Consider the following 19,321-nt stretch of genomic DNA (forward strand, 5'->3'; position numbering starts at 1 on the left):
AAGAAAGACTTTTAGATATGTTTCCATATGTAATGGATTAGGTACGGGACATGGGTAGAAAAGGCCAAACAATTGAGAAAGTCATAATGTTTATTTTATTGTTGACTGCAGCTTACACAGTTTGTTCATCGTCAGATTTGCAACAGGTGGTCAAAATAACTAATTTTCCAGCGTAAGCCATTTCCGCATTGACGCATTAGCATATCTACCAAGTTTTGCTGTCATAATATAATTACAGCCCACAATGAACTTTTAAGAGTAGCTGCTCTTTAATTATAACCATCCAGTACTACTGCTGCCATCTTATAATAGATGCCCACAACCTAAAGCGTACCTGAGACCGAGGTGTCCCAGTGGTTGTGACACCGAACTCGTATTCGGAAGGACGGTGGTTCAGATCTTTGCCTGGTTCAATATGTTCAGTCCAGTCTGTACCTCGGGTCGTCAGCTTACGGGAAACGCGTAATGGTGTGAGACATCCCTCCAGGTGAGTTGCTGATGCCCGGTAGTGGACAATACTGTACACAGAAAGGGGTCCCCAAATTCCCAATCCTTCACCAACTCATAGCAGGAAAATATTCATGAAACATACACCTGCCTCCATTACTCACGAGTACATTTAGTTCACATTTATCTGAATCTTCAAACAACTTTTCCTGTGTAATGGACACTTATGTAGTACTAAAGGTAAATGTTGCTTGAGTCTGATATGTTAATAACAGACTGCGAATGATAAACGTAATAGACACTTATGTAATATTAAAGGTAAATGTTGCTTGAGTCTGATATGTTAATAACAGACTGCGAATGATAAACGTAATAGACACTTATGTAATATTAAAGGTAAATGTTGCTTGAGTCTGATATGTTAATAACAGACTGCGAATGATAAACAGTTTTACTGCTGCGTTTATCTTTCCTGTATACTGGATAGATACCACATAGTGTGACACGTTATTTTCTCCTACACCATTCGATACCTGCAATGTTGACGTTCTGGTACGTTTTACAATACTGAAAACACTCGATATCGATACGATTTTATGCACCTCCTCACAGCAGCCAAAGCGTCCGGCGAAATCGATGTTGCATCGTAGTTCGGCTGATGTTATATTGACGGTTCTGCCTGCTGTGCCGCTATGACCTTGATTGTGACGGACATTTTACAACACAACACTCACATCCACATTTTCCATAACGCCAGACACACTCCCTAACACGTCGTTATTCACATTCACGCCACAGTGATGATGCTGTGCTGGATAAGAGAAGTTTTGTAATGGTCCTAACCTGGCATTTTTTTTATGCCGGAAAATGATATGAGCGACATTGGCTATTGTCATCCGCCATTAAGAAATCGCTAAACCTACAGATGTTCGTCACTCTCCATTGGTTCTCTAATTCTATTATACAGGTCACAGTTAATGATTATGTGCTCTGGTGTTCCAGTATGTTCACTCTGACAGATATCATTGCCTTTCCTGGTGAAACTGTACAGGTAAACTGGATATAGAACTTGTAGCGTTAAGTAATGTACCATGCCCTGATTGAAAATTCTTGGCTCATTAAAACTGTGTATCGGACCGAGACTCGTACTCGGGACCTTTGCCTTTCAGTTGGTAGATCACTCGCCCGCGAAAGGAAAAGGCTACGAGTTCTAGTCGCGGTCTGGCACATAGTTTTAATTTGCCAAGAAATTTCATATCAGCGTACACTCCGCTGCAAAGTGAAAATTTCATTTTGGAAACGTGTCCCAGGTTGCGGCTAAGCCATGGCTCCGCAATACCCTTTCCTCCAGGAGTGCTAGTGCTGCAAGTTTCGTAGGAAAGCTTCTGTGACTTGTGAAGTAGGACACGAGGTACTGGCGGAAGTAAAGCTGTGAGGACGTTCTTTGGTAGCTACTTCGGTAGAGCACTTTCCAGCGAAAGGCAAAAGTCTTGAGTTCGGGTCTCTGCCCGGCACACAGTTTTACTCTGTCAGGAGTTTCCATATCAGCGCAGCAGAGTGAAAATTTAATTCTGGCCTTGAATGGAGTTTACATGACCAAGGATTCGGAGAATGCTCGGGAAAAGTTTGCGGATTCTACAGTCTGTTTCATCGCTGTTGCAGTTCTGTTATGCATTCACCTTCCAGTTAGGCAGTTAGGACTCGGTTGTTACCCTTCTGGCTGTAATTTTTTGCACTCTTCATTGAGAATCCTCTGCGTCAGGCACCCCCGACTGGGCCATGATTGTAAGTGGACATACCGCATCAGATGCTCGTCCTGTATCCGACTGTCACACCAACGATCAGTGCAAAGTCTGTTAACATCCCGGTCACGTGCAAGCTGCACTATCACATTAACCCCGGCGGCCATAGTGGTATCTCTCCAACACATCATATATCTCTAATTCAATGGCTCTTAAGTATATCTGAAGACCAGAGGAGGAGAAACGTGGTAAGTCGACTTTTTTATCGAAATTATTTTATTATATGTTCGTGCAGCGTATTACACCGACCAATTCTCTGTGGCAGAAAGAGGTTAGAAACAAAATTATTGACTGTACAAGGGAGCAAGGAGGCAAGTCCAGCGCCTACTGGGCATAAATGTCGCACTGTCTGACACTAAAGCTGGATGTTTTAAATTTTGAGTTGACCAATCTGCATTTGGACAAACAAGCAGTTCTTTCGTTCTCCACTTCTATCGTAATATTAACCACACTCACAGTTTATTTTAGAAGCAATGTGTTTCTTAGCGCAGTATTACGTGTTGTTAATGTATTATTAGCGAGTTTCACATGGAAAAATCACCAATTCGATCTCATATTTTAAGAAGAATAAAGTCCACCTGCAATATATATGTCCCTGCAATCGAGCACGCTCGCAATTTTGGCCCGTAATTCTGATGTCTGAAACTACGCACTTGTGAATTTCTGACTGTACAGTTTTTAAATTTGGCGCGCACAGGTAACGTCACTCGCTCCAGCCCACTGCAGTCGCCTTAACGCCCGAGCGCGAAATACGAAGGCGTGCTGAAAAGTAAGGCCTTCGAATTTTTTATGCGAAGAAATATAGCGCTGCGTAACATAACTGTATCGGTGCGTGAGAAACAGCATGCTGTAATTGAGTTTAGAAATCGAAGAGTTCATCCAGATATGGAGCACGTTCTCCTTGAGCATTAGAATGCCAGACCACACACAAGAGCCGCGATATCTGCAACAATCCAACGCCTTGGGTTCACTGCCACCCATCATCCTCCACACAGCCCCGTTGGCCCCATAGGACTTTCATCTGTTTCCGAAACTTAAACACCACCTTCACTTTGATGGTGACGAGGCGGTGTAAGCAGAGGTGATGTTTCGACACCGTCACCAAAGTTTAACATTCTACAGTGACGGTATCAACAAAGAAGAAATGTATTCGCCGCCAGAGTGGTTATTTTGAGAAATAAATATGTAGACATAAATGATAAAGATTTAGAACGTTAATAACGTTTGTTTTGTTTAAAAAGCTTTAAGTGTTTACAAATAAAATTGGAGGCATTACTTTTCAGCACGACCTTGCTTTTTACAGTGGAGTTACGACAATAGACCTACTATTTGCGGGTTGTTGAAGGCGAGGGAAGAGGGGTGGAGAGTTGTGGCACCTCTGCCAAATGTGTTATGAAATCCTGTTCTAGAACACATGCCACAAAAGCAAAATGAGTAAACCAAAGCATCTGAAGAATTATTATAAAATGGAGTTAATTATTCTCGTTTTACAGTTTAATTACACCAAATCACGCTGAAGAATAACGCATCTCCTGGTTATGTACTTCCTTCAATATTGTCAGTTATAAAATATAAAGAAAAGAAGGCTCAGCAGCGGTGCCAATGATGAAATAGCGCTCCGCTGCTTCTTTAATGACACACTGATTCGTTTCATTCATTTACACTGCATTTCGAATCGCAACGTAAAAATGATCAAAGACATCTCTGGCATAAGCTACAGGTTAGAAACCGCGAGCTTTGACATAATGCAAAAAGCATGTCACCATGTCGCAAACCTCTTACTCCCTCCGATGTACAGTACTTCGCGCTCAGGCAGCTGCAGTGGGTGGGAGCGAGAGACAAACGTTGCGAGCGATATTTGAAAGCTGTATATTTGGAACGTCAAGTGCTTGCTGTCAGAATTATGGCCCAAATTTTTGCTTGGGTTTGACTGCTGGGACTAATATCGTGTTTTTCCCTTCCCTGAAAATATGCCGTCGAGTTGGTGATGTTTTCTTCTCAGTGAGTGGCAGTAGATTTTCCTTTTATTTCTTTTTTCTGTCTTATTCTATCTCTGATCGATGACAATGCTGACATAGTTACATACACATATCGTACTAAAGAGGTAACTCACATGGAACGTTAAACAATGCACACAAGAGGTTTCTTGTGCATTCACATGAGTGAGTTATGTCTTGCTGCGACAAGCTGACATGCTTTGACTCATTCATGCACAAGAAACGTCACAGATAATGAAAGATTTTAATGCTATTGATCTCTGTAAGCTCAAGACTACTATTCTACACTACCACATCAGTGATGTGTTCTCTTCACTACCATGTGAGTGGTTTATTACGACTTTCAGAAGCTGTTCTATACTAATAATATACCTGTGGCTTTCACAGGGTTCTGCGAAACTACTAGTCGGATTTTCATGATGTTTTCGCAGGTAACTTGAGCATGAATTGGGGCTCCGTGGAGGCTACATTTACTCAAAAACGGATCACGAAGAAAAAGAAACCGTAACTGATAGTTTTATGCATACTAATATTGTAAATGCGAAAGTAACTCTGTTATGTTTCCACTACTGGCCCACTGAACTGATTTCTATGAAATTTGGTATGGGGTTGAAGTGAACATCGCGAAGAAAGTATGGAGCATCAGATACTTACTGATTTGAAGAATATTAAGCAAATTTTGGAAAAATATTCACTCTTCGAAAACGCTATTTATTCTTTGAATTTTGATCTTCATATTAGTGGAAATGCTTTTATTGGTTGATAGTTATGAATACAATGCTTATACAATTTTACACTCCTGGAAATTGAAATAAGAACACCGTGAATTCATTGTCCCAGGAAGGGGAAACTTTATTGACACATTCCTGGGGTCAGATACATCACATGATCACACTGACAGAACCACAGGCACATAGACACAGGCAACAGAGCATGCACAATGTCGGCACTAGTACAGTGTATATCCACCTTTCGCAGCAATGCAGGCTGCTATTCTCCCATGGAGACGATCGTAGAGATGCTGGATGTAGTCCTGTGGAACGCCTTGCCATGCCATTTCCACCTGGCGCCTCAGTTGGACCAGCGTTCGTGCTGGACGTGCAGACCGCGTGAGACGACGCTTCATCCAGTCCCAAACATGCTCAATGGGGGACAGATCCGGAGATCTTGCTGGCCAGGGTAGTTGACTGACACCTTCTAGAGCACGTTGGGTGGCACGGGATACATGCGGACGTGCCTTGTCCTGTTGGAACAGCAAGTTCCCTTGCCGGTCTAGGAATGGTAGAACGATGGGTTCGATGACGGTTTGGATGTACCGTGCACTATTCAGTGTCCCCTCGACGATCACCAGTCGTTTACGGCCAGTGTAGGAGATTGCTCCCCACACCATGATGCCGGGTGTTGGCCCTGTGTGCCTCGGTCGTATGCAGTCCTGATTGTGGCGCTCACCTGCACGGCGCCAAACACGCATACGACCATCATTGGCACCAAGGCAGAAGCGACTCTCATCGCTGAAGACGACACGTCTCCATTCGTCCCTCCATTCACGCCTGTCGCGACACCACTGGAGGCGGGCTGCACGATGTTGGGGCGTGAGCGGAAGACGGCCTAACGGTGTGCGGGACCGTAGCCCAGCTTCATGGAGACGGTTGCGAATGGTCCTCGCCGATACCCCAGGAGCAACAGTGTCCCTAATTTGCTGGGAAGTGGCGGTGCGGTCCCCTACGTCACTGCGTAGGATCCTACGGTCTTGGCGTGCATCCGTGCGTCGCTGCGGTCCGGTCCCAGGTCGACGGGCACGTGCACCTTCCGCCGACCACTGGCGACAACATCGATGTACTGTGGAGACCTCACGCCCCACGTGTTGAGCAATTCGGCGGTACGTCCACCCGGCCTCCCGCATGCCCACTATACGCCCTCGCTCAAAGTCCGTCAACTGCACATACGGTTCACGTCCACGCTGTCGCGGCATGCTACCAGTGTTAAAGACTGCGATGGAGCTCCGTATGCCACGGCAAACTGGCTGACACTGACGGCGGCGGTGCACAAATGCTGCGCAGCTAGCGCCATTCGACGGCCAACACCGCGGTTCCTGGTGTGTCCGCTGTGCCGTGCGTGTGATCATTGCTTGTACAGCCCTCCCGCAGTGTCCGGAGCAAGTATGGTGGGTCTGACACACCGGTGTCAATGTGTTCTTTTTTCCATTTCCAGGAGTGTATATGTCTTCAGTCCATACTTCCACGTTATTTGTGGCAATACATACACATAGTATAACGTATAGCTACTTCAATAGCACGATGCATAACGCGCTCCTGCCATGCCGCTCTGTACGCATTGCTTGGCAGCAATGCTGAAGGTGCCGACGCAGCGTGCGTTGGGACAGTTTGGGAGGAGAGAGAGTGGGTCACACTCACGGGCTACGCTTGTCCGGATAGGCAGACGCGTGAGGGCAGCTGATGTCATTGCCTACTTACCCACCACCACGCACCATAACAAAGCTATCAATATGGGAGTGCAGATGTAGCGAACAGCTTTTGTAAATAATCTTAAGCAATTTACAATAAGCAAGGAAATGGATTTTTTTCATGTTTTGTAAACATTTAAGTCCCATAATGAACAAGTTGTTTTTGTACTTACAGTTTGGTTCAAATGATTGAAATGGCTCTGAGCGCTGTGGGACTTACCATCTGAGGTCATCAGTCCCCTAGACTTAGAACTACCTAAAATAACTAACCTAAGGACATCACACACATCCATGCCCGAGGCAGGATTCGGACCTGCCATCGTAGCAGCCGCATGGTTCCGGACTGAAGCACCTAGAACCGGTCGGCCACAGCGGTCGGCGCCCTCTAACTTTGATCTGTTTTGTAATCCCATTGTAATAGTAAATATATTCAGCAATGGCAGTGATTGTATTAATGCTCAGATGGCCTTCAGGAGAAATCCCACAGAAAGAATGCCGCCACATATGATGCTCTTGGCATCTCAGCTACAGAGTCTGCTCTATCGTGCCGCAAAATAAGGTTCTGTTGTACACTCGAGGTTGGCTAGTGACACATGCAGATAATCCTCGGTTTTAATTTTCTTCAGTCATTAAGAAGAGTTAAATATGGTGGGATAGTTATACTGCTTACCGCTTACAGTCCGTTCTGAATGTCGCCCATTTTCTACTCACCTGCTACAAGTAGCTGAACATGATGGAAACTTCTCAAGACCATTCCAGACATCACAAAGTCCAGGTTGGGAAACCAATAAGTAATGGCTTACGCAAAGTTATAACGAGGTAACTTATATGGTACCGAGATGACGGAAGGAACGCAGCAGTTTCCAGGAACTTTAAAAGCGGCAGTGGCCTTGGACGACGGCAGCTAAGTTTTCTCTCCTTCTCGTCGCTGTCTGCGTGCCATACTAATCACATGATTAAGAGCCGCCGCAGGTTATCGCCAAGAATTACATTCCTATTCTGTGTTCATAGCTGCTTAAAAGTTTATGTTCGACGTTGAACTCCTGAACCAATTCGCCTGCTGCGCCAACGCAGCTGAGGTACAGTAGGCACTGCCGTTAAACGTTCTCCGTGTTGTTAAAACTCTAATCAGTATTACCCTTGAGGAGGAAACGCGGTCGTTTGAGTATTTCAAATTACTCTGAGCATTGGAAATCCGGATACAATGAAACCTGAAGCAATTACAATGTGGCGTTATGGGAGAAAGGAGAAAGATATTTCCTGCGATTCAGGACGACTGTTTGCTGAGACACTTTCTGAAATAACTGCGAGTGTGAGTTATCACAAAAGTTGTGTGTTGTGGAGCTGCGATATGTTGTACAATAATTGTCCCTAAATGGATAAAACTGTTGTTAAACCACGGTGGCTGTAAGTCTACCAACGGAGGAGAAACTGTGTTGCCGAGAGACCACTATGGCCGTGTAAGGTTACGCTCTTACATTAATGGGTAAGTTATCCAATGCCATCCATTTTATTTATCTTCAAGCTATCTTGCACCACTCGCCGTGCTCCACTCCTTTCTTCGCGACGACTCACTACGTTGATAGCTGCGTTTACTGTGCCACATCTATAAATTTACTAAACTCTCGCTAATGCGGCCCTCGGTAGTCCGGCCTCTCAACAAACGGACCCACATTTGGACGCTAGTCGATCAAGCACAAATGACTCGCACAACAATGAACTATCGGGGACAATAATGTTCTCAATTAATTGTTGTACATTCCAGAAGGAGAACAAATTAATGAATAAATATTTCTAAGTGGCTGAACGAAGGAAGCTGTGATATTGACCTCATGAAACTCTAATCAAAAGCGTACAGAAAAATAATGACGAAAGTGATGGAGGAGTCGACATAAGAGAGAGAGCGCGGAGATTCCTCTGAAGTCGCAGGCAACCCTCTTGGAGTACATTACGCAACAACCAGATGCATGCAGTACTGATGTGATGGTTGTAACGCGATTACGTGATAGCGCTGCAGCTCATCATTGCGATAACTAAAAATTTGGGGAGTATGTACGCACTGAAGAACTAAGTTTCGTATGAAAATGAATGTAGCTTTGGATTTCATGAAACATAGTCCTCCCTATGTGTTTAAACTAAATTTCAGAGACTCTCAATAATCTGGCGCTTCCGCTAATCCGGACCCAGCTGTGCAAGGAATAGCCGGTTTGGAGGGAGACGAGTGTATATTCGCTGTATTAGCTACGAGAACTTCACTCGCTGAAACAAGGCAAAGACACACAGGCGAAAGGGAGGACTATACGAAAGATGACACATGGAGACTACACAGAAGCATTCTCGGTAGAGCCACGGGCGCTGTAGCATCCGCCGCTAGCGCTGTTCGCTGATCGCTGAGGGTGCCTCTCTGGCATGCAGACCTCTCGATTCTCGCTTTCTACCTTGTGTTGTCGTGATGTCGTCTAGCGTTTAATAAGGACTTCTAACTTCAAAGGAGATACCTCTACATCCATTTCAGTCACTTGTATTTTTTATGAAGATTATTACGGCCTTTATTGACAGTTGGAAGTTGTGTCGAACTTGATCGCGGCAAGTAAACAGGGAAATTTTCGTTCATGGGGATCGTAGCAGAATAGTTTGTGCTTATACATAAGGCAAGCCAAACAACTACAAAGTTTTTCAGTTGCATCGTCATCATGATCACTATCATCAGCTACTTCATACCCAACGCTGGATAAGACCTCCTCTACCTCCTCTAGACTTTACAGTGCATTACGGTTCCGATCTATACACATGCATATTGTTCCTGAGTATTTTCTGATGTATTCCACCTACGTTCCATTAGGGCATCTTCCCAGTCTTTTCGTATGGATTCAGCAATGAGTTTCCTTAATCCACCTCCAATCCATTGGCCTGACTCAACATACCGCTCACGTTCGATTAATTTAATTGACGGCTATAGTTACGTTTTCCATCACAGCCAGTCTCCTGATATATCCCAGTCTGTCCTAGCAATACACGAAGGTGATGTTCAGTTGTAGAAGGCAGAACATTCTCTCCGAAGAAGAGAAATGTGGTAAAGTACAGTAGTAGAAGGAACTGATGAACTATAACTGTTGCTTTTCTTGTGGTCTTCAGCCAGAAGACTTCGATGCAGCTCTTCATGCTGTCTCCCCCGTACAAGCCTCTTCATCTTGGAACTATCCCTCAACGTCTCAGGGTGCGTCCTATCAATAGGTCTCTACTTCTAATCAAGTTGCGCCATAAATTTCTTTTTTTAGCCAATTCGGTCCAGTACCTCTCGTTAGTCATACGATCTACTCATCTACTCTTCAGTATTCTTCTATAGCATCACATATCAAAAGTCTCTATTCTCTTCTTGTCTAAACTGTTTATTGTCCAGGTTTCACTTCCGTAAAGGACTACACTCCTGACAAACATCTGCAGAAAAAGCTAACGCTATAATTTATATAATATTTTAACAAACTCCTCTTTTTCAAAAATACTTTTCTTGCTGTTGCGAGTCTGCATTTTATATCCTCTCTACACGAGTCCAAAAAGCACAACTCATCGATTACTTTTAGTGGTACATTTCTTAATGTAAGTCCCCAGCATTGCCTCATTTAATTCTATTACGTTCCAGTATTCTTGTTTCACTTTTTGTTAATGTTCACCTTATAATCTCTTTTGGAGACACTATTCATTTCGTTCAACTGCTCTTACAAGTGCTTTGCCGCCTCCGACAGAATTTCAGTGTCATCAGCACTATCTGAAAGTTATTATTTATTCTACCTGAACTTTAATTCCCTTTTTCCAAATTGCTTCTTGGATCTTTTACTGCTTCCTCAACGAACAGAGTGAAAAACAAAAAAAAAAGCATTGGAGACTGGCTACAACCCTGTCTCATTCCCTTCTCAACTTCTGCTTCCCTTTCATGTCCTTCGACTCTTGCAGCTGCAATCTGGTTTCTCTACAAGTTGTAGATAACCTTCCACTCCCTGTATCTTATATCTGCTACGTTCACAGCTTTAAAGAGTGTATAACCTTCCGCTCTCTGTATTTTACTCGAGCTCCCTTCACAGATTTAAATAATATAGTCGAACCAGTATTGTCAAAAGCTTTCTCTAAATCTACAACTGCTGTAACAATAGGTTTGCCTTTATTGAACCTATGTTCCCTGGAAAGTTGTAGGGTCAGTTCTGCCTTATGTGTCCCCACATTTCTCTGGAACGCAAACTGATCTTCCCCAGTGTCTGTTTCTACCAGTTTTTCCGTTCCTATATTTATAAATAGCGTCAATATTTTGGAACCAATACTTATTGAACAGATAATTCATTAGTTTTCACACCTGTCAGCACCTGATTTTTTGAAACTGGAATAATTACATTTGTCTTGAATTCTAGCGTATTTCGTCTGTTTGATGTATCTTGTACACTAGGTGGAATATTTTTGTCGTGGGTGGCTCTTCTGAGGATCTCAGAAACTCTGAGAGAATTTCGCCTAATCGAGGGATCTCGTATCCAGCTTTCTGGAAATATATGTCTGAAACAGAACAGTGAATGGATTTAAAACGTAGTCCATGAAAAATAAGGACAAAGCAAAGTGGTAAAATTTGAAATGTCGTGCCGCTGAAAGTGAAAACTCAGTCTCACGGATACGTGCCAATTAAACGGTTGGTGAACAGAATAGTCGAGAAAAGTAGTCCGTGGTAAATCCTCGCCAGAAGAAGAAACAGTTTAGCGGGTCGTGTGCTATGGAACTTGAAGTCGCAGTGTGTGAAGAACGTTGTAGAGATATACGATGACTACAGCTTGGGAAAATGGATAAGAGGGGGAGTTCGCGGTAGTAGTAACGTAGAGGTGAAAAGGTTAGCACGAGATAGGAAAAGATGAGTGGACCATCATATCAGTCACAAGCTCGATGGTTTTAAAAAGAAAAGTTACGTGCCACCATAGCGCTTTCCCCTCTTCCTATCTTTCAGATCCATAGTCGCCCATAACAACACAAATGTTACACTTCTCTGTACGAGAACCTATCACTCTGCCATGCCATCGGCTCTGCTTCCTCTTATAGCGGATGTCATGTGTTCGTGACCCACTTCAGATATCCGTCTGTGCTTTAAATGTGCCGTTACTGAGTATGCCTTGTAAATATATTAGAATATGTTTCACACTCTATGATGGCTTCGAGTTTCACGTAAGATCTAGAATACAGATTGAAATAAGCATAACAATTACGATAAGAAAATACAATGTATGGTAGTGTGCACACCTAACAATGACCGAGCTTTGAATACTGACGCAATGACTGCCTGGCCGATTAATCAAATCTAAATTTTTAAAGATAAAAAAATTAGGAACATCCACGTACTACACATCCGTTCTCGTCACATGTGATGACGAAGGAACAGACGGCCTACTTCAGTATTTCAAAGTATCACATGGATCTCAACATTCAGTTTAGAAATAGTGATTAGGCTCAACATGAAATCAGCTAAGCCTCAATCTCAGCAGTTTGCTTCAGAGAATGGAACTGAGTCACATTCACAACAGAACTGTGCAACAGACTAAAGAAAGGGGTAAGTCAAGGAGTGGTCTTTTGGCATTATTCAACATTTATTAAGCGAAAATAAAACGGTTCTCCCTATAAGCGCCAAATAACAACATACTGACCCGGAAATTATTTCCATGAACCTTAAGATATGATTTTACGTCATCTCCCACAGGGGAAGATGATGTAAGTTGGGTTGCCTATCTTAAGGTTCGTGATATATTTTCTGGTGTTTTATTTTGCCCGCCCTGCAAAAACGTGACATACACTGAGGTGGCAAAAGTAATGCGATACCTTCTAATATCGTGTCGGGCCTCCTCCTGACCGGCGTAGTGTAGTAACTCGACGTGGCATGAACTCAACAAGTCGTTGGATGTCCACTGCAGAGATATTGAGACATGCTGCCTTTATAAATATCCATAATTGTGAAAGTATTGCCGGTGCAGCATTTTGTGTACGAACTGACCTCTAGAATACGTCCCATAAATGCTCCATGAAATTCATGTCGGGCGATATGGGTGGCCATTTTATTCACTCTTACTGTCCAGAATGTTCTTCAACCCAATTGCGAACAATTGTGGCCCGGTAACATGGCGCGTTGTCATCCACAAAAATTCCATCGCAAATGGTCTCCAAATAGCTGAACGTTTTCATTTCCAGTCCATGATCGGTTCAGTTGGACCGGAGAACCCAATCCATTCTACATCTACATCCATACTCCGCAAGCCACCTGACGGTGTGTGGCGGAGGGCACCTTGAGTACCTCTATTGGTTCTCCGGCCATTGACATTCTTGTGTGAACGCACACGCTATGCCCGAACTTGTACGGGACTTGGTAGATTAATCTGCCACGAGTAATGAGTATGATGGGCAAACATCTATTAGGCGCACTACGAATGTAGTGGTGTGGACATATAGGGGATGTGGGTCTCACGGGGAGCGTGCAAGGGATATGTCCCTGCAGGCGCACTATCCTATGTGCCCTCGGTGGCTCAGATGGATAGAACGTCTGCCATGTAAACGGGAGATCCCGGGTTCGAGTCCCGGTCGGGCCATACATTTTCGACATGTCCCCAATGAAGTATATCAACGACTGTTTGCAGCTAGGGTGTCCATTTAATTATCATTTCTCTCTGATTTTATCCTCATGGTCTCTTCGTGTGATATACATAGGAGGGAGCAATATACTGCTTGACTCCTCGGTGAAGGTATGTTCTCGAAACTTCAACAAAAGCCCGTACCGAGGTACTGAGCGTCTCTCTTGCAGAGTCTTCCACTGGAGTTTATTTATCATCTCCGTAACGCTTTCGCGATTACTAAATGATCCTGTAACAAAGCGCGCTGCTCTCCGTTGGACCTTCTCTATCTCTTCTGTCAACTCCATCTGATACGGATCCCACACCGGTGAGCAGTATTCAAGCAGTGGGCGATCAAGTGTACTGTAACCTACTTCCTTTGTTTTTGGACTGCATTTACTTAGGATTCTTCCCATGAATCTCAGTCTGGCATCTGCTTTACCGACGATTATTTTTATATGGTCATTCCATTTTAAATAACTCTTAATGCTTACTCCCAGATAATTTATGGAATTAACTGCTTCCAGTTGCTGACCTGCTATATTGTAGCTAAATTATAAAAGATGTTTCTTTCTATGTATTCGCAGCACATTACACTTGTCTACATTTAGATTCAATTGCCATTCCCTGCACCATGCGTCAATTCGTTGCAGATCCTCCTGCATTTCATTACAGTTTTACATTGTTACAACCTCTCGGTATACTACAGCATCATCTGCAAAAAGCCTCAGTGAACTTCCGATGTTATCCACAAGGTCATTTATATATATTGTGAATAGCAACGACCCAACGACACTCCCCTGCGGCAGACCTGAAATCACTCTTACTTCGGAAGACTTCTCTCCATTGAGAATGACATGCTGCGTTCTGTTATCCAGGAACTCTTCAATCCAATCACACAATTGGTCTGATAGTCCGTATGCTCTTACTTTGTTCATTAAACGACTGTGGGGAACTGTATCAAACGCCTTGCGGAAGTCAAGAAACACGGCATCTACCTGGGAACCCGTGTCTATGGCCTTCTGAGTCTCGTGGACGAATAGCGCGAGCTCGGTTTCACACGATCGTCTTTTCTGAAACCCATGCTGATTCCTGCAGAGTAGACTTCTAGTCTCCAGAAAAGTCATTATACTCGAACATAATACGTGTTCCAAAATTCTACAACTGATCGACGTTAGAGATATAGGTCTATAGTTCTGCCCATCTGTTCGACGTCCCTTCTTGAAAACGGGGATGACCTGTGCCCTTTTCCAATCTTTTGGAACGCTCCGCTCTTTTAGAGACCTACGGTACACCGCTGCAAGAAGGAGGGCAAGCTCCTTCGCGTGCTCTGTTCCACGTAAACACAGCCCACACCATTACGGAGCCAGCACCAGCTTGCACAGTGCCGTGTTGAACACTTGGGTCTACGGTCTCGTGGCGTCTACGTCACAATCAATACCAACCACCAGCTCTTATCAAATGAAATCGGGACTCATCTGACGAGGCCAGTCATCTAGGGTCCAACCTGTATCGTCACGATCCCAGGACAGGCACTGCAGGCGACGTCGTGTTGTCGGCAACGACACTCGCGTCAGTCGTCTGCTGCCATAGTGCATTTACGCCAAATTTCGCCGCACTGTCCTAACGGATACGTTTGTCGTACATCTCACACTGATTTCTGCAGTTGTTTCACGCAGTGTTGCTTATCTGTTAGCACTGACAACCCTACGCAAACGCCTCTGCTATCGGTCGTTCAGTGAAGGCCGTTGGCCACAACTTTGTCCGTGGTGAGAGGTTAGCCTGAAATGTGGTATTCTCGACACGTCTTGACACTGTGAGTCTCGGAATATCGAATTCCCAAACGAGATCCGAAATTGAATGTCCCATGGATGTGGCTCGAACTACCATTCCTCCTTCACAGTCTGTTAATTCCCGTCGTGCGGCGGCAATCACGACGAAGACCTTTTCACGTGAATCGCCTGGTTGCGAATGACATCTCCGCCAAACCACTGCTCTTTTATAGTTTATGTACTCAATACTAACGCCATCTGTATATGTGCATATCGCTATCTTGTGACCATTGCCACCTCAGTATATGTAAGTATCAGACACAAGGTATCTTCAGTGCTTTCTCTGGGTTGTGTGAACTGCTGTAGTTTTCTCCACAGATCATGGCAGCGGTCGATGACGATCATGGAGGTCACCTTATCCGAAATGCAACAGAACTCAAAAGCATTTTGGAACAGAAAATTTCGTTTACAGTACTGGAGAACTGCACATTTCTTTCTAAATTCCTAAGTGGTTTGTCATTAAATTGTAAATATCGTACACGAATATCTTCTGGTTGTTTGGAACTTTTGACTATGGTACACGTGGAGACAGATGGGTTTCGTATTATGTTGCGCTTTTCAACAGTGACCGCGAGAGACTTACGAAATCTTTCGATACAGACTAAGGACAGAGTGTAAACAAGGAACAGAATACTGTGTTTCCAACAGAAGTAATATTTACAATTAGTTATCAAGGTTCTAGGCAAAATTCCGTAGGTGAATTATTACTTCACAATAATTGTATTTACCAGTCACTCTACAGTGACAGACTTTTATATTGGCTGATGTTATCTGTTCATATGACAGACTTTTATGTTGGCTGATGTCATATGTTAATATTTTCAAGTACTAACATTTTTCTAAAGTCAAAAACGTCTGCAGCACGGATTACGAACATCAGTATTATTAGTAATTATCATAGTTAAGTTCACTGTCGGGGCGCAGTATCGAAGCAGTTCATCCTCCGAAGCAATCCATACGAAAATTGTAAATGCGAAAATAAGTCTGTCTGCTACGCATCCACGACTAAACCTCTAAACCGATTTTGATGAAATATGTTGTGGAGATAGATTTAACGCTGAGGAAGAACATAGGCTACTTCGGAAAATGTTTAGTACAACATATTTATTAATTTGAAGAATATAACGTAAAATAAGGAACAATAATTACTCTTTAAAAAAGCTATTTACTCTGACTTCTGAACTTTTATTGTTTGTGAATATAATTTTATTGCTTGATATATCTATATAACACGAGACAACGTAATGAAAACATAACTTGTACAATCCTCAACGTGTTTAATACATAGTTCTATAGTACTATCAGTCACAATCCAGTCGCATTTTAGCTGCTTAACGTCACGCGTCTGTTTTAGCTTCAGAGACGCTTGAAGACTCGCAACAACGACGACTTTAAGAGGTGTATGACAAACAAAGAGACGTCGTGCCTTTAAGTTTAGAACGTGGGAGACTTTTAGTGAGCTGAGGCTGCGTTTGATTAGGATATGCGAGCGCAGCAGCGGGTAACAGGCAGAAACGTGAGGGCATCTGACATTAATACACGTACAAATGTTACAAAATTTGCGATGCACCGATCTGCAAATTATTTGTTTTCTTTCTTCGTCAATTTAACGCTGTTTAATAACTTTAGAAAGTCCGTATTTTATTTCAGTAACGCTACCATCACTCATCATGACAAAAGTAGTGTTAAGCTTCAACAGGTAGCGGTTTTTTGGTTAGCGTTGCTGACCATTGGTTACCGAGTTCACGGTTTGATTCCCGGGTGGGTCAAATTTTATCCGCTCTGGACTGAGCGTATGTGTTGCCCTTATCATCATTTTATCGTCATCGACCCGCAGGTCGCCGAAGTGGCGTCAAACCAAGACTTGAACCAAGCGGCCGAACATCCCGAACGGGTCGTCTTGGCTAACAATGCCATTAACACATTTCATTTCATTTTGCTGATATGCGAGCGCAGCGTCGTGTAATAGCTAGTTACTAATAAAATACTTGTAGCTATCCCACCCGGACAGGCCATGATGGCCCAACGGTACCGACCGGCCGCCGTGTCTTCCTCAGCCCACAGGCGTCACTGGAAGCGGATATGGTGGGGCATGTAGTCAGCACACCGTTCTCCCAGCCGTATGCCAGTTTCCGAGACCGGAGCCGCCACTTCTCAGTCAAGTAGCTCCTCAGTTTGCCTCACAGGGGCTAAGTGCACTCAGCTTCCCAACAGCGCTCGACAGACCGGATGGTCACCTACTCAAGTGCTAGCCCAGCCCAACAGCGCTTAACTTCGGTGATCTGACGGGTACCGGTGTTACCACTGTGGCAACGCCGTTGGCAAAATACGCCATAGCTAGTACTCGCAAATAATAATCATATAGGATATCAGTAGAACTGGAGTTTTCAAAATTTATGAGAAATGTTGTATGTGCCGAGATCATGACAGCTGACATCGAGCACCAGTTCTCGCTTACAGTCCATTTCACAGCATAAATTTCCTAGTTTACTATTATGCTGCACTTATAGGTCTCAACAATTCAGTCCTCAAATAAACTGATACAATCAAGAGTTACGAACAAAGCTAAGGATTGTGACATATTGAAGTATTGACTTACGTGAATACGAACGCACACTAAAACAAAATCGCGACGTAACTTTCAGAGAAGATTCTATTCCCTCCGCAGCTAACACATGCCGTACACATAGAGATAGTGAGTAATTACAGAACACTTGACTTCGAAAGTGCAGCTCTGTTCTCCATCAGATACTCACCAGCAATTCGGGAACTACAGCTGCTGATGTCATTGCAACTGCCTTAGATACAAGCACAATCATAAGAAGTTGCTCTACCAGTAATGGAACTGATGCAAAGACTGACTGGTGGGTAACACGCGCAAGCAGCAACAGGTATCGGGCTACGCGACTGCATGCTGTTGTTAGTTAACACGGCGGCTGAGTAAACACCCACAGCTATAGCCAGCTGACGAGGACAACACAAAAGGAAACAAACAAACGAAACCGGCAACCGTTGCGGTACCGACAGGGCGCGGCAAGGACGTGCGTTGTCGAAAACCAGACGCCCACCAACAAGTCAGCTTCTTTGGGAAACAGAAGTGATCCTGCGCCTACCGTGTGCGAATAAGTTTGTCATTGTGCTTTAAAGTCTCAAATGAAAATGTCGAAAAAATTTAAAGTTCATCGATTCCTAGTCATTACGGATAGAGCACTCGTTGAGATGTTCCAAAGGTTGGGAGGGAACAGATTATGGCCACGTTTAAGGAACCACGCTGCTATTTTCGTGAGGGGATTTAGAGCAGGCATCACTTACGATCAGACATAACTGTAGGCTGATTCTCCCTCCACCACATAATTTTAAGAAACGCTCTTGTTTACAAGAAAACATGAACTCCACCAACAAAATTTCGAGGATTGTTTGGGGATATTTTCTGAATATTTTGGTATGAGGGATCCATTGCATCCAGTAGCCCACTAAGAGTAACTGCATTTCTGTTGATCTGATGGAATTACAATTTCTTCGATAAGGATAAAAGCTTCTATTCCCTTCGCAGCTAACACATGGTGTACACATATAGATAGTGAATAATTACAGAACACACGACTTCAAAATTGCAACTCTGTTCACCAAGGCAGGGAGTTAAAGCTTGATCTCCTGGTTAGTAGGCAGTTGTGCTATCCACTAAATCCCTAACACAAACTTCAGTCGGTGGAGGAGATATGGAAAACAGAAAAGATTCGAAAAGAGTGGAAAATAACATTTATCCAACCGCCTCATAAAGCGGAAGATAAGCTGAAGGCATGAATCGAGTTTTGTGTTTTGGGGGAGGGGGTGGGGGCGCATTGGGTGTTGTGGTGGTTAGCCATCTGCCTAGTTAGCACTGAACCTGTGTTCAAGTTTGCTATTGACAACTAATGCCCACATCACTCCTCACTCTCAAGCATGCAGTACTGGTCGACTCTGTCTCAGGTTTGTTTTTCCGGTGTTGTTGTCCACTAATACTGATACACAGCAGTTTAGAAATGCTTACTGATGAAGACTTGCAGTGAGTTCATTGAACACATTGGAAGAGCGGCACAATGCCGCTACACTGAACTGTTCCCGCGTAATTCCAAGGAATAAGCGAAAATTGCACCACTGGGGGGAGGGAGTCGGT

The 19,321-nt window shown here is 43.8% G+C and overlaps 1 protein-coding gene across 1 annotated transcript in view; it reads right to left on the reverse strand.

Annotated features, from left to right (window-relative positions):
- LOC126188603 (facilitated trehalose transporter Tret1-like) overlaps nt 1–18,032 on the reverse strand; it is a 277,714-nt gene extending 259,682 nt beyond the window's left edge. Inside the window, exon 1 of the mRNA XM_049930205.1 lies at nt 17,922–18,032. The gene's annotated coding sequence lies outside the window, so the exon portion shown is untranslated. The remainder of the gene's footprint in view (nt 1–17,921) is intronic.
- Nucleotides 18,033–19,321: the final 1,289 nt, after the last annotated feature.

The sequence above is a fragment of the Schistocerca cancellata genome, chromosome 5 (genome assembly GCF_023864275.1).
Source record: "Schistocerca cancellata isolate TAMUIC-IGC-003103 chromosome 5, iqSchCanc2.1, whole genome shotgun sequence".
Lineage (NCBI taxonomy): Eukaryota > Metazoa > Arthropoda > Insecta > Orthoptera > Acrididae > Schistocerca > Schistocerca cancellata.